At 30.9% G+C, this 25,457-nt stretch overlaps 1 non-coding gene and 1 pseudogene across 2 annotated transcripts; one reads left to right on the top strand and one right to left on the bottom strand.

Annotated features, from left to right (window-relative positions):
• The first annotated feature begins 20,589 nt into the window (after positions 1 to 20,589).
• Positions 20,590 to 23,506, top strand: LOC146902828 (uncharacterized; annotated as a pseudogene). Its single transcript, XR_015022504.1, has 5 exons — positions 20,590 to 20,678; positions 20,785 to 20,880; positions 21,005 to 21,262; positions 21,425 to 21,550; positions 22,800 to 23,506. The product of XR_015022504.1 is annotated as an uncharacterized LOC146902828 (transcript).
• A 167-nt stretch (positions 23,507 to 23,673) lies between these two features.
• On the bottom strand, positions 23,674 to 23,834 carry LOC146902827 (U1 spliceosomal RNA). Its single transcript, XR_015024298.1, has one exon. It is a non-coding gene; the product is annotated as a U1 spliceosomal RNA (small nuclear RNA).
• Between the last annotated feature and the right edge of the window lie 1,623 nt (positions 23,835 to 25,457).

Genomic DNA, 25,457 nt, shown 5'->3' with positions numbered 1-25,457 from the left:
TGTCATTCCCACTGATGTTAAATGAAACCTTTTATTTTTTCCTGAAGTTACATTTTCATGATGTTCAAACAAACATTCCTTAGGGGTTTCCCAATGCAAAGATTAAAAAAAAAAAAAAAAAAATACTAGAGGTTATCTTCTATGTTGGATGAGTTCTCATTTATTTGAAATAACGTGGATGAACGTGGATTGTGTATTTTCTTATCATTGTGATTCTACTTCTAGCAGCAGATTGTATTTTCTTATCATTGTGATTCTACTTCTAGCAGTAGATTGGGGGAACTTAGTGAATTGTTCTGAGTTTCTGTTATTGAAATTGTATCGGTTGATGTTTAATTGTATCGATGCTAGAAGTTGCTACAAGAATATTTCACTCTGCTGGTAAAGGAGAAGTTGCATTGCTTTTTTAACCATTTGATTAAGTAGTACCAACATTATTATTATAGTCTATCTATACTGTATATTTTTTCACACCATCTTTAAGCTTAACAGCTCAGTTTGTTTATCATGTCACGATGGAAGTAATATCTTCAGCTCTCAATTTATTTTTCTTTCAAAAATATTCTTGAAATAAAATAGAGAAATGGAGATAAAGGAATTTAATCTGAAACAAACTATTCATCTTCATTAATTCATTCATTCATTTGTGTTCTTCAAACAAATCATTCATCTTCACCAATCTTTTCTTCCTCAAAGTTGAGATCTGGAACATCAAAACAACAAGAACAAATTGGGATCTGGAAAACCACCACAACAAGCTTCTTTGTATTTTCTAAAATTTGCATCAACCAAGACAACAAATAAGAAGAGAAATAAAATTGTATAGGATAATTAATTTGATTTTGGTTCTGAAGGAAATAAATTGGGGAGTTAGGATTTATTTTGATAAGTTGTTACTGAGTAATTGTCATTGCTTTCATTGCTGTTTGTGATGTTTTGAACTACACGGTTATGTGTTTTTAATGAAGTTTTGCACATGATTGTAGTAACATTGTTGCGTGTTAATAAACAAAATGATCCAAATGATGATGATGAAGCTAGTTTGGATTTTGATGGGATTCTATCACAAAAGAAGCAAGTTGATGTTGCTTCCATTACTGAATTTTTTTGGATAAAAAAATATGAAACTCTTGAGTTTTTGCTATTCAATAATGGTTAAGTATATGGTGGAAAGAAAGAAAAATTCAGATCTGAACAAAAAAAAAAGTGTAAAAGACAAAGGAAAAAATATGGTGTAGGCAATCCATGATAAAATCTTTAATCTAATGGTTGAAAAAAACTTTTCCATGATGGGAAACAACTCTCCATTCCCATGCTAAACCCCTCCTGTCTTTTTAGGGTGGCATTTAGCATGGGAAAGGAAAAGAGTTTCCCACCATGGGGAAGTAAATATTGACCATCAGATAAAGTAGGGAACATGGTTTTATCATAGACACTCAACACCAAATATTTTCCTTTCTTTTACTCTTAATATCTGTAATAATTCATTTTTTTTATATAATAAGAGAAAAAGTAAGCACTAAAACACGACTATAGGGGTCAGGCTCCCTTATTGAGAAGACTAAGACTAGAAGAGATATCATCTAGCATTACAAGAGAGAAATCAACATCATGACATCTATGTTTGGTTCTGGAGAGAAGTTGAGGAGAGAAATAAATGAGTGAGAGAAGTGAGAAATAGAGTATATTTGATGTATTGTTTGGTATATGACAATAGATTATGTGAGTTTGGTGTGGAGTTTGAAATCTGAGGCAACTAAAAAAATTGTGTCCCAATGTACTTTTGGGTTGTGGAATGAGAAGCTGAGAATTCCAGCTTCACTCCAGACGCACGTTAAGCCCTTCCCACCATTAAACCAAACATACACTATGTGGTTATCAAGCTCGGTTTATCTAAAGAACAATAGAAGAAGGCAAAGTGGAATTTGTTGGGGAGGATCCAAGAAGAATGAAACTATTGAGGCAAAACTGAGTTTTGCTGCTGAACACATGGTAAATGATGAGATGATAGAGGCTAATGTTGTGCCTTGTTTAGAGACCTTGGATTCTGGAATTAGTGGTCAAGATAATGATTATCAGGATAACAAGGTTGATGGCACTGGTGCTCAAGCCTCAAATGTTGTGAGTTCTGAATTTGTGTCCAATGACATGGAAATTGATGGTTCTCTTGAGCATAAAACAGTGGTCATTGAAGAAAGCTTGCCAAGCACTAGTGTTCCAGCAAAGGAAGAGCCTCTGAATTTTGAGGTATATTTTTAAAACATAAAGAGGAGGCAGATTTGCGACAAATAGGGTATGTAGTGTTAAAACAATGAGCATGGAAACAATGTTTGCATTCAGGAATGCATCTGATTACATCCTTGTTGTTACACTCTGTGAGGCATATTGAGCAACACCCGGTTCCATCATTGTTTTTCGACCCATCCTATTATGTTACAGCTAAATCATCTTTTAATTCAAGTCATCCTATTATAGAATACTAAATACATAGATTCTCATGCAAGCTCATTCCAAAGTTAACTAATTGGATTTTTTTTCTTTGTCGACATTGTTCCAGTTTAGCAGTTTAGTTTGGGTGTGATGATTTTTTTTTATCGGTGTTTGAGTTCAATCTCGAGTCACCACTCTTTCCATTCTCTGTGTATTTATTTGAATATATGTTTGAATTTGAATTTTTAACAGGTAGTTATAGATCACATACAATAATTTTGGCATATCTACAATATGAAAGATTGGATGAACGGCATATCTTTGGTGTTACGAAGAAAAACAGAGAGAGCAACTATGAGAGGATGAACCGCCTTCATCATTATTTAGGTTTATAGGTTAGATATTCACCATATGTTTGATTGTTTCATGGGATGACGTTTAAATAGTTAAACAGTTGAGTGCAAAGATCTCTTATTTGGTTCAATAGAATGGTCCAACACATCATGATCCATTCAGAAACAAAACTCAATCAAAACTATTCATCAATAATTAGTGCACAGTAACAATTGACCATTTATATATTAGTAATAATTCATAAATAATTGATTATGTTAATCCATAATTAATTCATTAAATAATTAATCCAACATTCCGCCTCGGTGAACGTGGGTCTTGAGGCAAATCTTCAACTCTTTTGATGGGGACAATGATGGTGTAATTACTGATGAAGAACTAAATAATCTCGAGGTTTCTACATTTCCTTATTAAATTTAAATGTATGTAGGTTTGTCGTGTGTGTTCTTTAAACTGAAAATTATGGTCAACTTGCAAAACCACTTACTGAGTTTGACAACCTTGGTTAGAGCTTCAAGCTCTACAACAGTGAAAAACAGAACCAATATGAGAAAACCATAGTACAATGAAACTCCTAATCCATAGGAATTTCTTGTCTCTTGGAAACTTCTTCTGTTATAGTGTTTTATGTGTGTTATAATAAACATAAGAACCTCTGTTGATACAGTCCCATAGAAGGTTTATTTCTATCAATTATCTTTAATTTCATTAGGATTACATGCCAATTATGAAATGTTTGCAGGTTACATGTTTTTATGCACCTCTGTTGCTATCTAACATTGTCAAGTTAAAGGAAAGCATTCCTCATGCTCGGAACAAGGACTTAGCTTTGAACATTTTTTATACGTTGATCAGAACCATTTCATTTATACTCATATTGAGCTAGCATGGGTTGTATTGAGGAAATTTGGTTACAATGATGAACTAAAGCTTTCTTGTCATATAATTCCACCAATTATACATACTTTTGATCATGTGTTTCTCCCTTGATACTATTTTCTATTTTTACTTGTGTGTGTTTATGTTGCTCTATATTATTTGTTGTACTATTATTAACACAATAGCTTGGTTTATTATATCATATATCACATGATATAATATATGTTCCATCTAATTATATTTACATTTCATTTAATGTTTGCAGAGTGTTGAATTGTCAGGCGCTGTAATTGCTTTCTTAGAGAGAATTTTGAATGAGTTTGATACTAATCATGTATGTCATTTTTTCTCCAATCTTTTTCAGATATTTTCTCAACCGTCTTTATTGTCATACATACTAACTGAGGACAAATTATCAATCCATTTTCTTTCCTCTAGGATGGAATTCTACAACATTCAAAATTAGTTGCATTTTTTTCTATGTTTCCTGAAAGGTAGACTGTTTTCTTTATATTTTGTGCTTAAAGACCAATTAATTTTAGCATATACATTTCTTCATAAGTTGGGAATGACTTAGTGATGTAGAAGATTTCTTATTTCCCATGTTGTGTAAGAAAGTGGTATATTCTTTTGACTTTTGTTATTCAATGTTCTTATAAAGCCCATGGATTGGACTCCATGTGAGCAGAAGGTCGGAGATCTATTTAATGAACTGTCACTAGATGCCTTTTTGGCTCAGGTGGATATATTTTATTCTCTAGTCTATTTTACATGATGTATGACTGTACTAGGTCTTTTGAAAAAATTATCGTTGTAATTATTTAGAAATATTTGTGTTTAGTTATTGAAAAACAATTCATAATAAACATATAGTGTGATCACGTGATTTGGTGGCCTCTCAAACCCTTCATAGTAGGTGCCAAGGGTTTGAGAGACCATCAAATTAAGTGATCACATATTTGTGTTTAGTTATTGAGAAACAATTCATAATAAACATATAGTGTGATCACGTGATTTGATGGCCTCTCAAACCCTTCATAGTAGGTGGCACCTACTATGAAGGGTTTGAGAGGCCATCAAATCACGTGATCACACTAGATGAAAAATAGCATCATCAGTACACCACATGAAAGTTAACATCTTGCCAAAAATACACATGCATAATCCTAATATGCCTTCAATACAAACACTAAACTCGGTTGTAAACTAATAACAATAATAACAACTACAAGGTATCACCGATTAAAACAAGCAAAATAAAAATACACAACCATAACAAAACAAAATTACACTCAACCAAAACAAACAAAAGAATTTAAACTGATATGTTTTGATATATCATGTTTAATAGTTAATGTACAACATTGATATATGTTTATTGTGGATTGTAATTGTTTGTTACATGTTATTGTTTCTCAATAACTAAACACAAATATTTTTTAATAATTACAGCGTTAATTTTTTCTAAAGACCTAGTACGGTCATACATCATGTAAAATAGACTAGAGAATAACAAAAGTCAAAAGAATATACCATTTTCTTACACATCATGGGAAATAAGAAATCTTCTACATCACTAAGTCATTCCCAACTTATGAAGAAATGTAGATGCTAAAATAAATTGGTCTCTAAGCACAAAATATAAAGAAAACAATCTACCTTTTAGAACATAGAAAAAAATGCAACTAGTTCTAAATGTTGTAGAATCCAATCCTAGAGGAAAGAGAATGGATGGATAATTTGTCCTTAGTTAGTTTGTTTGACAATAAAGACGGTTGAGAAAATATCTGAAAAAGATTGGAAAAAAAATGACATACATGATTAGTATCAAACTCATTCAAAATTCTCTATAAGAAAACAATTCCAGCGTCTGACAATTCAACACTATGCAGACATTAAATGAAATGCAAATAAAATGAGATAGAACATATATTATAATATGTTATATATGATATAATAAACCAAGTTATTGTGTTAATAACAGTACAACAATTAATATAGAGCAACTTAAACACACACAAGTAAAAATAAAAAATTGTATTAAGAGAGAAACACCTGATCAAAAGTATGTATAATTGGTGGAATTATATGACAAGCAAGCTTTAGTTCATCATTGTAACCAAATTTCCTTAGTACATCACATGCTGCCTCAATATGAGTAGAAATGAAATGCTTCTGATAAATGTATAAAAAAAATTTCAAAGCTAAGTCTTTGTTCTAGACCATTATGAATGGTTTCCTTTAGCTTGACAATGTCAGATGGCAACAGAGGTGCATAAAAACATGTAACCTGCAAACATTTCAGAATTGGTATGTAATATTAATGAAATTAAAGATAAAATATATTTGATAGAAAGAAACCTTATATGACAGTGTATCAACAAAGGTTCTTATGTTTATCATAACACACGCAAAACACTATAACATAAGAAGTTTCCAAGAGGCTTCTCATACTGATTTTGTTTTTCACTGTTGTAGAGCTTGAAGCCGTAAACAAGGCTGTCAAACTCAGTTAGTGATTTTGTTAACTGAGTTGGTGGTTTTGCAAGTTGACTGATAAATCTCTGGCAAGTGCACCAAATACTATCGAAGTAGTAAAAATATCGATCCCACGAGGACTGTTTTTAACTTCAATAATTCAATCGCGTTATAAAAATAGGATGTATAAAAGTTTATTTTTGTTTGCCACTAGGCAGTAGATTTGGTTTGATTTTATGAAATCAAATAAAAGAATAGATTTGATTAAGAAAATATGGAGAGAGATGAGATCAGGTCTTCGAATCCTCTATGTTTCCCCTAATTGGTTACTGCACCTATTATTACTAATGATTTTCTAGTTTCACGATAGTTAACAAATTAGCCCTAATCAATCCCTTGAGTTAGGACCCTCTTCTTAAACTACAGCCCCTAATTCCTTAGGTGGTCTAATAATCCTTGAAGGTTTTATGAACGTTAACCTAATATCACTAACAAACGATTATCTATTCCTAGACTAACCATGTTTATCAGAACAATTCAATTAGGTCTAAGTCGAAAGCTATGGTCAGTAGTCATTCGATCTCACAAAATCATGTTTATATTTGATCAGGATATAAAAAGCATTAAGAACAACTGAATTGAATAAAGACTAGAAATTCATTAATAAACATTAGAGTTTCACAGCAACATATGATCAATTAGGGTTACATAGGTTCATCTCCGACCTAATCTCTAAGAGATTTAGCTACTCATAATTGAGTTTACAAATAGCATAATCAATGGAAGAATTAAAACATACATAAACTGGGTTAGAGATGATGAAATCCTCTCCGCTGCAGCCTTCTGGGTGTTAAAATCGCACTTTAGCTCTCCAAAATCGTAATCCCCTTTGTTTGAGACTGACTTCAGCTTAAATAGGCAAATCTGGATCGCCCTCAATCGTACCACAATGGCACAAATCGTACCACGATTGGTACTTTAAACCCTAATTTCCTTTAAAGCCCTTCTTGAAATCGTATCACGATTGTCTGGATCGTATTGCGATCCAGCACCTTCAAAAACATGCTCTCTGACTTCAAGAAATCGCATTGCGATTAGAGAATCGCAGTACGATTGGCTTCAATCCAGTTCTTCCAAATTTGTTGCTTTTAACTGCTCCTGGACACTTAATGTTGCTTAGAACTCTATCAAAATGTCAAAATAAGTCCTAAAAATTACGTAATGACAGCATGTCATCATTGACCATAATTTTTAGTTTAAGGAAATGTAAAAACCTCGAGATTATTCAGTTCTTTATCGGTAATCACACCATCGTTGTCCCTATCAAAAGAGTTGAAGATTTGCCTCATGACCATCATTGTCCCTATTAAATAATTGATTATGTTAATCCATGAACATCATATCTTTGGTGCTATTTGGATAACAATAATCAACTATTGAAACAATGTGAATTTTAACACTAGAATATCAACTATGGTTAAAACAGTAATCAAAGAAAAGATAAGTAAGCTTCAACGCTTCAAAAATTGAACTCGATATGGAAAACATACCAACGAGTCAAAGACTTATATAAATACATTCATAACATAATATTATACCCGACAGAAAAATTAATATTCTATTTGTACTTTCATATTTACGACCTTACAAAATGTGAAATGTTTGTAAAACAATATCATAATATAATTGTATACTTATAGGTTATTGTGCATTTTTCAACCAATCCAAGCATCCAATTATGATGCTTCTTGATTAAAGAATTTTTATATACATCTCACAATAATATAGTGAAGTTTGTTATTTATACCAATTTTACGACCTTGTAAAATGTGAAATGTTGGTAAAATAATAGCACAATATAATTGCATGTTTATTTGTTATTGTACATTTTCCAACCGACCCAAACATCCAATTATGATGTTCACTAATTAAAAATATTTTTATATACATCTCACAATAATAGAGTGAAGTTTCTTATTTTATAATAAAAAAAATAATGACTTTGTTGTAGACTCCCATAAAGAGTTTGAAAAGACATCCTTGTTTCTTTTCAAAAATCATCAAGTTTATAATGTGAATGATATATACATACAATTAACAAGTTTTGCTTTAATAAACTACAATGATTTTAGATTTAGTATTGTATTATTGCACATGGCTTGTTCTACATTCCTAAAAAAAAAACTTGTTCTACCTTTTTTACTTTTTTTTAGTAAAAGGCTTATTCTACCTAGGGTAGATTCAACACTATGTTTTTGGTGTGACTAAAATAATATTATTAAATAATTTTGTCCAATGAGATTAAGTATCATGCATTATTTTACTAAAATAAAAGTTGTAGTTATTTTATCTGGACTAGTTTTATTTATCGAAATCTATTTGTAACTTTAACAATTGCTAGTTGTAACAAAATGAGTCATCAACTTTCTCTAATATTTTCCTTCAAAAAAAAAAAAATTTCTCTCACATTTGATTCTTATAGACATGTTCGTATGTCAAAAAAATTTGAGAAAAATTTGTAAAAAATAAATACTTTTATAAAGTGATATTCTTTTTGAAAATATTTTTGTAATATTAAAACTTATTTACTTATTTTTAATTTTTTTTAATATGTAAAATATGTTAAATAAAACTTATTTTTAATTTTTTTTATCTAAATAAAACTTATTTATTTTGCATAAATAAAACTTATTTATTTTGCATAAATAAAACTTATTTACATTGATTAAACTCGTTTAAGTCTTATTCAGCTAGGAAAAAAAACCAATTGTTTGATTCTGTCTTTTTTTTTTTTTATGAAAGCTTAAGTCTATCTTTTAAAACGATACAAGTTGCTTAATTATATAAAAGTAAAAATATTTAGCTACACATGAAGATATCATACGATCCTCTCAAAAAATGAAAATATCATATGAAAAATCAACGGAAGTTCTAAAGTTATTGATACGATCAACGTGTATTTCTTTAAAGTTACAGATATTTAGCCCAACCGTAATTGTCAATTTTTTTTAGATAGTAATTGTCAATTTTTATTTTATTTTATTTTATACAAATGAAACCAAAGTTGATCGATCACCCATATAGCTTCTATCCTTGGTGTGTAAATACCAAATGTTTGTTTTGATACAAAAAATACCAAATGGTTGTTAGAGGAGTATAATTTTTTCAAATTTTTTTTTCGGAGTTGTGGAGGGGAATGAAGAGTTAAGTTTTGGAGGTTGACAATAGAATAAAATAGAGAAACCTTTTAAATTTTTTGATAGTTTTTTTTAGAGAATAATAAACAAATACTTATAATTAGTATATTTTTAATCTTATAACAACATGTATTGGATTTGAAAAATTTATCAAAACCTATCAAAATCTTCCTCCAATACAAGTTCCACAAGATTAGAATTTTTTTTGTCTTGTGAAAAAAATAAACCCCGCAAAACTCTCCCCTCCTAAAATCTCATTCATCGTTGTTGTTCGTTAGTGATGCCACTTCAACGCGGTTAGGGCTCCTCCTCGTAGGCCTCCGTCTCCACTGCTCATGATGATACATTAGCCACACTCCACCACCACCTCGATGTACTAAGAAATCCTCCTTTTGGTTACGGTAAACACAAAAAACACATCCCCAAGCGGGATCACCACCATTCGTGGACCGTTCACTAGAAGATCATATATTATGTATTTTTGTAGCAGATGTAAGATTGATTTGGGATTTGATGCTTCCCATCCGTTATCATCACCAGCGGTCCAAACAGAGCAAGACGACACATGGGCAAGGTGGTTCCGAGAATAAATCTACCCCATTATTGTTGAATTGGTAAGTAAAGGAATTTTGCTAAGTTATTAGATTTTTTGGTATTTGTATTAATTACATGATCTTGAAATTTTTGTTCTGTTATTTGATACGGAAATTTACCTTATGTTTTTTAAATTATCGTAGGTTGCTTCGTTCTTTGAGTCCCGTCGCATGAAAAACGAGATTAAAGAGTTGGGAAAGTGCCCCAAGTGAGAAGTTCTACACATTTTCAAAGTTGCGTAATGTGGCAAATTGACACAATTTAGAAAGTTGATTTTTTGTTCTCAAAAAATGAAAATATCATATGAAAAATCAACGGAAGTTCTAAAGTTATTGCTACGATCAACGTGTATTTGTTTAAAGTTACATATATTTAGCCCAACTCTAATTGTAAAAAAAAAAAAATTAGATCGTAATTGTCAATTTTTATTTTATTTTATACAAATGAAACCAAAGTTGATCGATCACCCATATAGCTTCTATCCTTGGTGTGTAAATACCAAATGTTTGTTTTGATACAAAAAATACCAAATGGTTGTTAGAGGAGTATAATTTTTTCAAAACTTTTTTTAGGAGTTTGGAGGGGAATGAAGAGTAAAGTTTTGGAGGTTAACAATAGAATAAAATAGAGAAACCTTTTAAATTTTTTGATAGTTTTTTTTTAGAGAATAATAAACAAATACTTATAATTAGTATATTTTCAATCTTATAACAACACGTATTGGATTTGAAAAATTTATCAAAACCTATCAAAATCTTCCTCCAATACAAGTTCCACAAAATTATAATTTTTTTTGTCTTGTGAAAAAAATAAACCCCGCAAAGCTCTCCCCTCCTAAAATCTCATTCATCATTGTTGTTCATTAGTGATGCCACTTCAACGCGGTTAGGGCTCCTCCTCGTAGGCCTCCGTCTCCACTACTCATGATGATACATTAGCCACACTCCACACCACCTCGACGTACTAAGAAATCCTCCTTTTGATTACGGTAAACACAAAAACACATCCCCAAGCGGGATCACCACCATTCGTGGACCGTTCATCGGAAGATCATATATTATGTAACTTAAAGCCTTAGAGAAACCACAAAAGCTTGAAACTTACGGGAGTGGAGATCCTAACAAGCACCTCAAACACATAAGCATCCTTGGATTACCAGAAGGTAGCAAGAAGCATAGTTAGCAATGATACACATTCACATAGTCGAAAAACCATGGAACTCACTGGACGCATTTGCATTGAAAGTTGATCAAGAAGAGATCCTCCGTTCTTTGTTGGAAGAATACGGTGGAGAAGAGATTGGTGAAGAAGAGCATCCTCAGTAGCAAAGAGTTGTTGGAGACGATTCCCAAACATCAACCTTTGTTGACCTCATTTATTCAAAATTTGAACCCTGGGGACATCACCTAATATCATCTTTCCCTTGTGACACATGCACGATGGGGATGAAAGCCATCTTAGTTTAGCAATTGTACCATTACTAACTCTGGAGGGGCAGTGACTGAACTAGAAGGCACTTCATCAATAGAGAGAGTGACTGAACTAGAAGGACAAGCACAATAACTGAACTAGGCGTCCCTTCTTCCAAGTTATATTTAGTCAGGAGTTCAACAAGTTCAGAGACATCAACATCAAACACCTACTCGGATACATATTGGACAACTGAACATAATTAATTAAAATCCACAAAAGTTGCCCATCCAGGTAATTTGATTGGCAACACCTTTGATAAAGTTTGTAACCTTTTTACTTAATTGGTTGCGGTTGCAACTAATCCACAGTTATTTTTATGCTGATTTATTATTTGTTGAATACATTTTATCTCTACTTGTTGATAAAGTGGTATATTCTTAAACGTGAATATGAACACCAATAATTCTTAAATCTGATTAAGATGAAATTGTTTCGGACATCAAATTTTTTTACACCTACAATATCTAATTAATCATGTGTAAAAATGTTTCAATTTAGTTGAGTCGATGGTTAATGTTGATCACGAGAAACATACAAATTCTTTGAAATTAACATACTCATCTTATTTTTTTAGGGAACATACTCATCTTATTATCTATCCACTATTAACGATTCACATATATGTATAGAAAGATATAAAAATTCGAAAGTCATGTTGATACATGTATAAGATAAAATATTAAATATGTATTTATATTGATGAAAAATGAAAATTAATATTAACAATTATCCCAATTCGAGAAGGGACATCTCTCCAAAGAAAGGGAGGAAGACTAGAACTTTTGTTTACTAACTTGCTTGATTATTCATTCACAGATTACAACCTTAATATAACACACCAATAAGTAACTACATTCTTATAACTATTAACTACTAATAACTTCATAAAACTACTACTAATAACTACATACATATATAATTAATAATTAACACTATAATATAATATATTGACATAATATACACATATTATAATTTATATTACATATAAATACATATTTAATATTTTATCTTATACACGTATCACATGTACACAATAATTATTTAGAGATGAAATTATAATAAATAAATTGATGTCATTGAGAAAATAAAACAACAATAATTTGGACGACTTGGTCAAGTTTGATTTTGTAGTCTAAAGTCAAAGTTGAAGCGGTCTGGTCTGATGTGAAGATGGCCACTAGAGCAGCTTTCCTTTACCAAATTACTACCAGCACCGTTATTTATTCCTTTTCCATGGATTGATTGGTATCAGATATACGACTTTGAAGCAATGTCCATGTTCTATTGTCCCTTTCCATCGTTAGTATTAGTAAACTCTTTTGAAATACCAAGTCACTGCCGCTTGTTACAAGCAAAGCACTTATCTCTCACTTTCATTTATCTAAGTGTTTATTACTTATTTAGTTTCAAAACTTTGATATTCAAAATATATAAATGATAAAATAATAACATTATTCCCCTAAAAAAACATTACTAGCATTAGCAAGTTTGTTTGTCCATTTTTTCGATATAAACAATAGGAACTAAAATTAAAAAATTAAACAAGTTTTATTTAACAAAGATTAAATTGTTAGTAGGATAATTTTGTAGGAATTAAATGTGCAATTTTTGTTATGGGGAGGACGAAAAAAAATGAAAGTTTCTAATTTTGTAGAAATTAAAAAACATAGATACATATATAACATAAATCACATTGTTTTCAATGTGATACTTAAACATCCCAATAATAAAGCAATCACTATTGTCGTCTTTGATGAAAGTTTTAGTGTTTAGCCATGGATCAATAGATACAAATTATAGCATATCATCAGTAACAAAAGAAGGAACAAGAAATTGTGTACCTTTGAATTAGGTTGATGAAGAATAAACGTAGACAACCCCGACAACTATGAGAGGGATAACTACCCTCATTCCGTCTAGCTTTAGGTTTTCACAACACTGTTCAGAATAATTAACCGTCTAATGGGATGACGTTTAAATAGCTAAACGGCTAAGGGCAGGGACCTCTCATTGGGCTTATCTAGATGGTCCAACCCATCACGGTCCATTTAGTAACAAAAGCCCAATCACTCAAATTCATCATATAATTAGTGCTTAACACAATAGACCATAATTTATATTATGACATCAACTTATAATAATTGATTATTGTCAATCCATAATTGATTAATTAAATAATTAATCCAACAATCTCCCACTTGGATGACAATACTCAATTACTGAAAAAATAAAAAATTCACTTGTCATAAAGAATTTAAAATTTAAAATTACATGTATGGTCAAAGCACTAATCATTCAAAAGAAATGTAAGCTTTAATGCTGCAGAAGTTGAATCCGATAGGGAAAACAAATCATACAGATCAAAGACTCACTTTTCTAACAAATGATGAATCTATAGTGACACGTTTGAATTAAAAAAAGAATATGTCACTAAAGAATAGCCCAAGCATTTTAAAAAATGCTGTAACAAACTCCCACTAACTCAAAATAACATAGACTTAATCAAACCATTACGAGTTACAATACTCATATATATAAGTCTGTGGTTAGTGGTTCTGCCAATGAGTTTTCAATATTACAGAAGTCATATATCCACATAGGTACACGAATAGTAATTACTTATAGGGATAGCCTATTAAGAGAGTGTAATTACATATAGTCAAAATCAATAAATGTTCTACGACATTCAATTAATCCAAGTTTTATAAAAAATGTGACTATGAAAATCCATAAAAACAAAATAGGAAATTCAAGAATCTCCAAATTGGATTAACATAGACACTTAGTTTAAAGAAAAAAATGTGGATTAATGTGGCCACTAGAATGTCAATAACAAAAGAACATGTATGATTATCTCAAATTATAAGTACCACAAGAACACAATATCATACTCGATAGGAATATTGATATTATACATTGTACTTACTATTTATGACCTCATAAAATGTGGAATGTTGGTAAAACAGAAGCACAATATATATTTGCATGCTACGAGGTTATTGTGCATATTCCAACAAAATTGACTTAAGCATCCAATTATGATGCTCATTGAGATCGATAGAATTTTAACATATATCTCAATATAATAGAATGAGACTAAAGTTTAAAGTCTCTTAAGCTATGCCATATTTTATAGTGTGCACAAGAGTATATGGCGATAACAACAATAATATTGTGTACACATTTCTTCTTGATCTCACATATATATATATATATAAACAAGAGTGAGATTTCTCATTTGAGCTCATAATATATAATATTGTGTACACACTCCCACTGATCCCACATATATATAAACAAGAGTAAGTGGAATTCTCATTAGTGATCACTAATACAAAATATTATAATAATGTAATATTCAACAGTGGGATACTCAATTACTAGTGCAAGATCATCAACATAAGTGGTTATATAATTTTAGCCAATAGAGTTTCATGAACTCAACCACATATTTTGCACATGAGCATAGCAGAATTATTAACACAAGTGGTAACTCAAGAATAATATGAAACCCCCATAAATACATATTTTATCAATGGCAGATATTATCAAGAATTGGGTTTCGTAGTTAACCACATATTCTGCATTTACAATTAAGGAGAACGCAAATTTTCATTTAAGAATTTTATAACACAAGATCTCCTTTTCACAATTAAAATTCCACAGAATTTTATAAACATAGTAACCGTTATATGACAGAGTATGATGATTATATAAAAAATTTTATCATCATATGAGTGAGATGAGTCTCTAAAAATAGGATATAAGACTCTGTTCACAATTTTAATAACTCACTCAAAACTCAAACGCTACAATTATATATACTTACACAAATTTGAGAAACAATTAGGTTACAAGCAGCGGAAATACACAAGACTTATATTTTATTATTATTGAGGATATAAGAGAAAATAGTCATAAGCTTCCATAAGTATTAAAGAATAGCAATAACATAATTAATATCCTCAATATAAGTCTCTATTTCATATCTAAAATATGAAAACAAATAAATATATTTGTTTATGAGATATAGTTAGTTGACATGTAGAATTTTTATCACTTGTTGAAAAATGATAGTTAAACTATCTTACCCACAAAAGGATGATTATGTTAAGTAATGTCATACCGATAGGGTATGTCCATCACGTTACACAATACATAGCAATGATTCTCCCACTTGATAGAGAATAGACAATGATAGTTGAATTAAAAAAGTTTGAAAGATATTTTAAATAAAATATTCAACTATTTCTCTATCACAAAATGATATGTTAAGTAACGTCACACCGATAGGGTATGTCCGTCACTCACATAACAAAGGGATAGTAGCAATCCGATATATTTATATATATATAAAAATCACATTTAGGTAGAAATTTAATTCAAAATGTAATAATATTGGATTGCAAAATTTATACAATTTTCTACATGTCTTTTAACAAAGTAACTTACTTATATTAATCTCATTTAAGGATCTTAACGATAATAAGTAAGAACTATATCATCACAATGTACCATTCTTATGTATTACAAAATTTAAACATTGATAGAGTATTCTAATTATAATTGACATAAGTATAAACATTTTAGGTACATTGAATAATAACAATTATATTAATAACAACACATCGATAGGGTATGACTGTTACCAATATAATGTTAATCTATTTAACAAAATTCGCATAATTGTACCCACGATGGGTGAGATTACAATTATACAAATAAATAATGTTTATGCTTAAGAGAGTATGATACAATAATATCATGCATAAACAATTGTACTTAATTTACTCAACTTCGGTCATATTCAAACGATAGAAAAATGTGCTTAACAAAATTTTAAATTAGCACATCATAAATATGACTTTAGAATTTCTTTTATATGAAGTAGTATAATAACAAAAATTGTTATTTGGAATAGAAGTGTGTCAAATAGTTTTCTAATTTATCCAGAAAAGAACTCTTAGAATAAAATTTTTCAATGCTCCCACTATAAATTAGAAAAAACATAAATACAAAATGGAGCATTATAGTAAGAAATTAAAATAGTATATAACAACAGAGTTCTGTTTAGAATATTCTGAAAAAGGATTTCACTTCTATATAGGATATCATAATTGCTCAACAAAAGAGAAGAAAGACTAAATTTCTTCATATATGCAATAATAAGCAATAAGTCACAAGATGATAAAATAATTAAATCACAACATACCTCGGAGAGTGTGACATTCATCCTTATACTTAGAGCCACTGAATTTTGATGACTTAACGAGAATATCTTATAATATAGTCATCTCAAAATATTCATCAATGGAGAATAAGCAATTGTAAATAAACATATTGGAGACTCTAATTATAAATCAATATGATTTACATAAGAATTCAGGTGTAAGGATGATAAATATTTTCAAAATTGCCTCAATTCTTAATAAGTTGTTCTGATAATAGTTAACAGATAAACAACAAAGAGGCTTACAAATTTTAATTCATCATTAGAATTTTAGCATAAAAAAAAATGCAACAAGACAATTTAGACATAATTGTGATCCAAATATTTAATTGCGACAAGACACATAATTAGATAGTTAATGGTGTTTGTCACAAAATTTAGAGTAATAAATTAAGGGTCTAGATTAGAGAGTATAGCAGAAAGCATAATGTATATTAAAGAGAAATATGTCAATATTATATTCAATTAATATAAATGACATATATATACAACTCACTATACTCATTTTGAAAACAAAATATTATGAGGACCCTTCAAAACAATTTGTGACAAGAATCAAAGACAAGTGTCTTAGTTTAAATATGTTGCCAAAAGAATGATCAATTAGTGAACTTTGGATCTTTATGCTAAGACAATATGAATTCAAGAATATCTTACATTAGAATATTTATAATGCCAAGAATATTTAAAATCGTAAAATATAAATTAATTATACTTGGCATTAAAATTAACAAAATTGAGCCTTCTATAAATTCACAATAGTAAATATAAGAGAGAATTTTCAAAAACAGTTTAAGCTCAAATATTGAGAATACATGATTTGAAATAAATTATTCTCAATTTAATCGATATATGATCTTTTCAAGATTTGACAAAATTTTGAAATCCATGCATCAAAAAAAAAAAAAAAACAATATCAACAATTCTCAAAAAATATTAGTTTGTACAAGATATTTGAGACAAGAATATAAGACTGAGTCTAAAGGTTCTTCACAATACTAACACTTTAAAAGAATAATGTACATAAGTGTTATATTTTAGACTCAAATCTAAAGAATGCATGATTTAATATTAGTATACATCAAATATTTAGAGATCTCATAAACTAATTTAAATCCCAATTTTGTATGGGTACAGAATAAATCAATAATATTTACTAATTATTTGGGGATGTAAAATTTTCCGGTGACACATTAATCGCAGATGAGATGAGAAAGTGAGATTTCTCATAGTGTCAGATAAGAGTAAGGAATCTTACCATAAGAGAATATGATATTTTAGGAAACACAATTTATCCACCAAATAATAATGTATAAAATATCAACATATATCAAACTATTCCAAATTTATACCAAAATAATTAGATAATATAAAATAATAATTATTTGGTATAAAATAAAATAAAATTGGAAATTTAGAATATGCACGCTCTACCACGCGCCTGGGTGTCATTGTAGATCCGGAAAATAAAACTGAGTTCGTACAGAACATTGGATATGGGTTTTAACACAGAATATTCAACAACATCAAAACGGCAGATTCATATCAAATAAGAGATTTTGTAAATGGAATCATTCTATTTGCATATTAAACGGCAAAAATTAACATGCATCTATTAGAGAGAAATTGCATGTTGACCTTGGATTTTGTGTGTAAATGTTTGTCAAGAATAACCTCACTAATTTGGTGAAACACCAATAGCAAACTTAAAATTATTTTCACCGAAGCATACATGAGGTCTATTGATTCAGTAATCGTAGCGATTAGAACACACAAGCTTTAATTAAGAGTAGCCATAACATGTATCTAAGTGGCTCTGATACCAATTGATGAAAGTTTTAGTGTTTAGCCATGGATCAATAGATACAAATTATAGCATATCATCGGTAACAAAAGAAGGAACAAGAAATTGTGTACCTTTGAATTAGGTTGATGAAGAATAAACGTAGACAACCCCGACAACTATGAGAGGGATAACTACCCTCATTCCGTCTAGCTTTAGGTTTTCACAACACTGTTCAGAATAATTAACCGTCTAATGGGATGACGTTTAAATAGCTAAACGGCTAAGGGCAGGGACCTCTCATTGGGCTTATCTAGATGGTCCAACCCATCACGGTCCATTTAGTAACAAAAGCCCAATCACTCAAATTCATCATATAATTAGTGCTTAACACAATAGACCATAATTTATATTATGACATCAACTTATAATAATTGATTATTGTCAATCCATAATTGATTAATTAAATAATTAATCCAACAGTCTTCTCCTTTATTGTCCTTTACATGGGATGAAAGGAAACGAATTAAGTCTGCCATTGATTTTGTTGGTCCGCAATGCAGTTGGATGGTACGTAGCAGCTTCTTTGGTTGACTTAAAATGTGAATCATGAACTGCTTTCTTTACTTTAATCTCAAGATAACTGATGCATGGCTAAACCTGCTACACAAATACGTCCCTCTTTGTCCAATTAAAAAATAGAGTACGCTGTTTACTAGTAGATATTTGTGTAAAATACACTCTCTTAATTCTCTTGTAATAATCGTCACATTTGTAAAATAAAAATTATCCTAAAATATATAATTGTCACTTTTGATTTAGAGCCCGTTTGTTATAGCTTTTTTAAGAAAAAAATCACTTTTTTTAAACAAATAATCACTTTTAAGAGTTTTGCATCCGTTTGTTACAGATTTTTAAAAAAATCAGAATCTAAAAATAATCTAAAAACAGCTTCAAATGAGAAGCTGTTAGGAGCAGCTTAAAATAAAATAGATTTTTTTTAGAGGAGAGAGAAAATATAATTTAAAAGATTGAACTAATTTTGTAACAAAAAATCCCTTTTATATAGTTGTATCCAAACAAACTAGATTATTTGTTTAAAAAAAGTGATTTTTATTACAGTAAACAAACGCAAAATAGATTCTGATTTTTCATATAATCTCTAAAATATAATCTCTAAATTATTTTATGTCAAAATCACTTTTATTTTAATCTGTAACAAACGGGCCCTTAATTTCCAACGTAAATTAATTATTAGTACTTTTTCTATTTATACTCTTTAATCAATAGTAGTACTATATGTGCATAACTTCCAAGCTATTATTTACACTTTGCATTTATCATAATAAAATCAACTAATTTGGTAAAATTATTATCTTTTTTATTTTATTTACATAATTTTTTAATTGTGTGAAATTATCTACTATAACAATTTATTATAGGGTGAGATTTCAATGATGTTTTTGATATGAACCTCCAATTAAAAAGAGTCTAACTGGACCCTAAATCACATTTTTTAGGGTAATACCACATTTTTTTTTTCTTTCTAATTTACGAAATCCACTATTTTATCATAATTACGGAGGATCCACATCTTTAAACTCTTTTTTAAAGAATTTAGCGTCGAAATCCATGTACACACTAAAAGGTGATTGAGAAGAAGAGTATTGCATGTTCAATCCTAAGTTGTACCCAAATTTATAATGGAAATGTTACAATAGTCCTGTAAGTGACATCGTCACTTTTCTTTATTTATAAAACAATGCAGAATATATACATTTTTTTTTTAAGAAGAATATATACATACATATTTTTGTTTGGCCTGGTTTTCCCCGTTTTTTAATTACAAAAGTCCTTAAGTTCATATCCAAATATATCTAGTCTGAATAATTATATATGACCTCATTTTAGCAAGTATATATACCTTTTTTTTTTAAAAAAAAAAAAACTATGATCTAAAACTAGTTTTTTTATTTATTTAATCACCTTGGTAACGTCTTCCCCTCTAACTAGTCACTATATATCCTCTTGAGTCTACCACTAATTGAACTAGCTAGGTGACTTTATATATCTTACGTGGAAAATTTAATTTCTTGATAACAAGTAAACGAAGAAATTAAGAGTCCATGTACACACCCTTTATATAGTTCGGTAGGAAGGCTGCATCCATCATTCATATATTGTTGCTACAAAAATGGAAGGGAAAGTTGCACTGCAAAAACTAGTACAAGTTGATGAAAGGATATATGATAAAAATTCTGTGAGTTAATTTCCATCCATGTAATTAATTAGTATATTTATCATTCCTAATTAGTATATTGATTATTGCTTTTGAATAATAATTTATAGGGGAATTACATGTGCAGGTAGGAATAGGATGTAGTGGTCTCAGTTTGAGTCTGAATAGTAATTCAGAAGAGCTTCCAATGAATAATCAAGACCAGCCTATCCCTCAACTCGAAGTAATCTCATAACTTAAACTGATACATATATAGGTTATACAATTATTTTCTTCTAATCTGTGCTTAACTTTGAACTGATGCTGGTCCAATATTTTTTTATTTTTTATGAGTGGACTTAATTCAGTTGGGGTGGCTGGAAACTAAGGTAGAGGAGGTGAAGAGGGAGAATCAGATTTTAAGATCTATGTTAAATCAAGTAACTCAACACTATGCACTTCTTCAGAATAAGTTCTTAGTGGAGACGATGCAGCAGCAGAACCAACAATCTCCATCACCTAATAAAATCAATAAACAAATTATAATGGAAGATGATCGAGCATCTGAGTTAGCTTCTTGCAGAAAAGCTAGAGTGTCCATTAGGGCAAGATCAGATTTCTCATTGGTATGTATAACATCCACTTACTATACATATTTCAATCTTAATCAATAAAATCAATATTTTTCTTTCATTTGATTGCTATTATTGATTGATTATAACATCCATCTATATATATTATTTTATGCATTTAATTAACCGCTAATTAAGTAATTTGATTGTGATCAGATGAGTGATGGGTGTCGATGGAGAAAATATGGACAAAAGATATCAAAGGCTAACCCATACTGTCCCCGGGCCTACTATCGTTGCAATATGGGATTGGGAACAACACCATGTCCGGTTCGTAAGCAGGTAGTAATTCTTTAATTTGTGGACACAAGTATATATTGTTGTGCTTTTTCCACACCTTTAATTTTGAAGCAAATCAATGATCTTGATTATTGACGTGATTCTTATCTTTCCCCCCCACTTCAAAACCTTATTTCGATTTTCGATACTACTTGCATCACTTCAATTCAATATCTTCCATTTTACATTCATAGTAAACGTGAATACCGCAATACATGATAATGATTTTTTAGTAAAATTATTATTCTCTCTCCCTCTCTCTCACAAACACATTTATACATTTTTTAACTTGTGTGAATTGATCACCTAGGTTATTTATTAGTTATTCTATAAATTATTAATATAATATAGAAATGTGCATCATATTTCAAAATTTCTTTATTCGTATTTTAATAGCTCCAAGTGTAGTCCATAGATGGATTTGTGAAACTATCTCCTCCAACATTGATACTCTAAGGTACAATAATTGATTTTCAAAAGTATTACCTTCACCTTGATGTTTATGTTGTCTCACCTCTTGCCGCAATATTTGTTATTGGTCTTCTTTTCGGCCTTGTTGAAGACTTCGGGCATGAACCATTCTCGTTCTTTAGATGCGCTTGTGAACCCTCTTGTCGGTCTTGTTAAAGATTTCTAAATGGGACTGTTCTTGTTTCTTAGTTGCATGTGAATCTCCTTGTTGGTCCTTACAAGGACCACTCTTGCTCCTTAAATTACAAGGACCACATGTCTCCATTTTATTTATCGTTTGGACTTGTGTGCTCTATATGAACTTGAATCTTATAGCCATAAGTTTTCTAATTTAGTAGGATAGTGGTATTCCTATTGTAGAATAGATAGTTGAAAAAAATATATAGATGTTGACAAGAGAAATTATTTTGCTATGCCTATTGTATGACCGAATGCAACTCTAATACTACTATTAGAAAATACAATGTGAGAAAGTACTAGTGAAATGTTTAGTGGCATGAGACAAGCGGCAACCGGGTAGTGATTAACTTATTGTCGGAAGACAAATACAATGTTGTGAAGCCCTCAACGTTACTAACATTTCATCTCAAAGACTTGAATACAATTATATTCTAGAATTTTTACAACATTTACTACTACAAAAGTAGTATTGGTTTATGCTATGCACTACTAATGTGTTTTAGAAAATTTTAAACGTATGCATCATTAGTTCTTAATTAACAATAGTTATTCTATAAATTGATAGCTAATAATGCATTCTACAAATGTGCATCATAAACAGGTTCAAAGGTGTTGTGTAGATGAGACAGTATTCATCACAACATACGAGGGAAATCATAATCATTCACTTCCACCAGCAGCCAGGTTGACAGCAAGCACAACATCAGCAGCATTGAGTATGTTACTTTCTGGTTCAACTACTAGTTCACATGGAAGCACCACTTTCTCAAATGCAAACCTCTTCTCCTCCTCCTCATCTAGTATTTCCTCAAACTCCACTGGCTTGTCTGATTTCTATTCATCTGCATCATCACGTCCGACTATAACATTGGACTTAACCCAACCCTCTAATAACTTCTTCAAATTCCAAATGCCAATTTCTTCAAACCACTACCAACCGTTTCCTGTTACCCTCAACAGTCTGAGGGATTGTGTCTGTCTTCTAATGTTTCAATTAGGAAACCCTCAGACTCAAAGAAAAACCTTGCCTTTATAGATGTTGTGTGTGAAGCTATAATCAAGGACCCGTCTATTAAGGCAGCATTAGATGCAGCACTTTCTTCACTCACTTGAGCAGTACTGCCTCAGTCATGTAGCATAGATAAATTATTTTAGAGTTTGTTGTAATTATTATTGTTGACAAATTAAGCTGCAAGTTACCAAAATTAAACTTACATGTTTGAATACATATATCTTGACACATGAACAACGATTATTGTAAATTATATCAGTCTGTAATGCAGGCTTTATGAAATTGCCATTTATGAATATATTTTTGTACATGTATTAAAATCAAACTCAAATTAAGAAGATTTATTCAATATGTACATGTATTTGATAATAATAAATTAAAAGAGCATGTACATAAAATGAGAAATTCTAGTTTGGGGAAAAAACATGATGCCCATAACTTAACAAAATTTGAACTATTGTTGAAGGGGGCCGCGCGAACGCAGGCCCCCACAGCAACAAATTATGATGTAGGCTGTTCTACTTGAGAACACCTTAGGCAGGCGCCCCTCCTAAGTGCAATGGAGGTCACCAACCTAGGCCATGGACCTTCTTGATCGCCCATTGACCCCATCCAGGTAAGTATGTTGCTCATTCTCATACCCTTTCTTTTTATAACCACTCTCCCTCACTCTTTTTCCCAATCTCCCCGATGTGGGACATATACTAATGCTACTACACATACAAATTCTGCATAACCCATGTTATTTTATGCTATGGTATGGATGGAATTGGAGTTGGCCACAATGGAAGATCAAGCGAAATCATTTGCAACGATTGAAATCCATGAATCCCATAACCAACACCCTCAATCTTGTTAGTCTTTAAGTTTCCAACAAAAATTCTATGAGCACGTTGTAAGAACACAACATCACCATCATAAGGATGAAAAGCTCTTACTTGAGTCCCCCCATATCAACAATTTCATTCCTTCCACCAGTCATCAATAACTCTTCTACAATACAATCCCTCACTAGTATGGGAGGAAAACAAGTCACGTGCAACAAACTCCAACTATAATCATGTTCCAATTCCCACACCTTCACAAAGCATCGAAGAGTACAAAAACAAGCCATTCAAAATTTTCCACGACACACACCAACATGACCATTAAATAGAATATCATTTGCAGATGCATCACTAGGAAAATTAATGATCTCACATTTTTCATCACTGTTGAAAGGGTCAATCACCAGAATGCTACTTTTCCCCATGAAATACAAAATGTTTTCATGTGCAACTACGTGCGGCAAAATGGCAGATTGTGTAAAGCTAAGACCATTTGAGCAGGACACATTTTTTTTTGCTCCATTGTCCAGTTTCCGAAGAGAAAACAACCATTTCAAATTCAGACTCTGTTATACCCCAAAGAATCTCATTAATTGTTCCTTCAAAACAAGGAAAACGAACTACCCTGAACCTGTGATGGTTGAAAGATACTTTCTCTGTGTTTTCTCCGATGCTATAATAAGGTTCACAAACAAATCCTTCGAGTACACGGTCACGTTTATTGTGACCGGTTCGCGGCGGTGGAGGGAGTGGAAGTTTGATCCAATCTTTTGTGAGGATGTTGCAGACATGGTAGACTCTACCACGTGTGGTTTTCTTGCAGAGAAACAAGCCATTTGAAAATCCGACAATTCTCGAATACAAGACATGTTTTTTTCTTGTTATATTGTCGAGTTTAGGGTCGAATTTTCGGCCAAGAAAACTCAAGGAAAATTGGTTTTCAGGAGTAGAAAGATTGAGATTAGGGGAGAACGAAATGAGAAGTTTACGCTTTGAGATAAAATTGAAGTGCCATTTTTTCTGGTTTTCTTGTTCTTTCATTTGTTGGAGCAGAGTATGGTGATGAAGAATGGACCGTTCAATGAATTGGAGCTGTGAGATTAAAGCTAAGAAACGCTTTGAGATGGATTTGCAACTAACTGCTGTCTTGTATGAAACACGACTTGTTGGAACACTAGTTAAAGTCTAGTGAAAAAATTGGAAAGAAAGAAAACACTATGAGAAACTAGTGTGTGGGTATGCGACTTAAAAATGTCCCACATTGGAGAGTCACCCCAACTAGTAAGTGTTTATATAAGGGTGGGGTGACCTCCAAGGGTGTGCCCTTGGGGTACCCATTTTTGTGAACAGGTGAACGCTTACAAAATACATATATCACACGCGCGACGCCGCCATCCGTCCGACCGGGCCGGTCGTGGGC

This window comes from Medicago sativa, chromosome 8, assembly GCF_051527215.1.
Source record: "Medicago sativa cultivar Bolivia chromosome 8, Bolivia_mono, whole genome shotgun sequence".
NCBI lineage: Eukaryota > Viridiplantae > Streptophyta > Magnoliopsida > Fabales > Fabaceae > Medicago > Medicago sativa.
Note: the sequence above shows the minus strand (reverse complement) of the source record. Positions and strands in the feature narration are given on the sequence as shown.